Source organism: Mus pahari, chromosome 6, assembly GCF_900095145.1.
Source record: "Mus pahari chromosome 6, PAHARI_EIJ_v1.1, whole genome shotgun sequence".
In the NCBI taxonomy this organism is placed as follows: Eukaryota; Metazoa; Chordata; class Mammalia; order Rodentia; family Muridae; genus Mus; species Mus pahari.
In genome coordinates, this window is record NC_034595.1 from 35,618,653 (window position 1) to 35,620,320 (window position 1,668).

The following is a 1,668-nucleotide window of genomic DNA, read 5'->3' on the forward strand; positions in this document are numbered from 1 at the left end:
ATGATGAGTGCACTTATTTAATTATGCCTATCAACAAGTCCCACTCTTGGGAGGTGTTTGCTTAAAGACTTGGTTATTTTTTATTGCCTTGCTGATTTATTGATAGCTATAGTTATAATAAACATCATATAAATTTGTTTTTTTTTTTTTTAGCACACTTCATTCAAAATGGGTAGGTGTGAAAAAAACCCATGTGATCTCCAGTTTATTATTTCAGCCTGTTTGATCTTGTTCTGTCCTGGAAACCTGGAACTTTATCTTGATGTTTTTGAGTGGGAGCCAGATTAGTAATTAGTTACTGAATTATGTGTATAAGAAATAAAAATGTTTTGTTGATTCTTTTATTACAGAATTATGGACTTTTATTACAGAATTTTAAACTATATTTAATAAACTATGGGAAGGCGAGAGCTCAGCTGGTTCAAGTGTTTCCCTTGCACTTGCTCCCGGCCCTGGGGATATGGAAACGGTCATGTCCCTGGGGCTCCCTGGTTCCCTGGGTTGACCTGCTTGCTGAGTTCCAGGCTCACTGGAGGGCCTGTCTCAACCTTCCTCTAAAAACTTAAACACAAACCAAACCAAACCAAACAATGGTACTAGAACCAGGCGGCTGCCGAAGACGGCGGAAGGGCAGGTTCTCGTACTGGATGGCCGAGGCCCTCTTCTGGGCCGCCTGGCGACCATTGTGGTCTGGAAGGTGGTGGCTATACGCCGTGAGGGCATCAACATTTCTGGATATTTCTACAGAAACAAGTTAAAGTATCTGTCCTTCCTTACTCTGAAAGCAGATGAATACCGACCCCTCTCGAGACTTCCGAGCCCTGAGCTGCATTTTTGGCTGCACACTGTGCGAGGCATGCTGCCCCACAAGACCGAGAGGGGCCAGGCTGCCCTGGAGCGCCTCAAGGTGTTGGATGGAATCCCTCCACCCTATGACAAGAAAAAGCGGATGGTGGTCCCTGCCGCCCTCAAGGTTGTGCGGCTGAAGCCTACCAGAAAGTTTGCTTACTGGGGGCGTCTGGCTCATGAGGTCGGGTGGAAGTACCAGGCAGCGGCAGCCACTCTGGAGGGGAAACGGAAGGAAAAGGCCAAGATCCACTATCGGAAGAAGAAGTAGCTCTTGAGGCTACCTAAACAGGCAGGAAAGAATGTGGAGAAGAAAATCTGCAAGTTCACAGAGGTCCTCAGGACCAATGGACTCCTGGTGTGAATAAAGGCTGTGCCTCAGGCCTGCCTGGCCTGCCCTTCCTCCTCCGCAGACCAGGGAAGTGGGGACCGAAGGTTCCTTAGGCACTGTCCCTGTGGATAGAGGGGACATTTAGACAGCTGAGAGCACACCACCTGCTTGAGTTTTATTAACGTGAAAACCACGGACCGACTTGAGCTTCAGTGTTGAAAATGAGTAGCAGGGCAGCCCCACCACCTGACCGAATACCATATTCTGCCGCTATGAAAATGAGGTCTGCACACCCGGGCTGGGATTTAGAAGTGCACGCTGAAGATACTGACCAAGTACAGGCACGACCTTTGCTCCTTCCCAACAGACCACAAAGCAGTATTTTTCTGGAGGGTTCTATGTGCTAATAAATTATTTGACTTTAAAAAAAAAAATGGGCCGGGCATGGTGGTGCACACCTTTAATCCCAGCACTTGGGAGGCAGAGGCAGG

At 47.8% G+C, this 1,668-nt stretch overlaps 1 protein-coding gene and 1 pseudogene across 3 annotated transcripts in view; both read left to right on the forward strand.

Moving 5' to 3' along the window:
- Window positions 1–1,210, forward strand: part of LOC110323174 — a 6,299-nt pseudogene extending 5,089 nt beyond the window's left edge.
- Window positions 1–1,668, forward strand: part of Ccdc171 (coiled-coil domain containing 171) — a 317,157-nt gene that overhangs the window by 53,898 nt on the left and 261,591 nt on the right. The window lies entirely within an intron of this gene.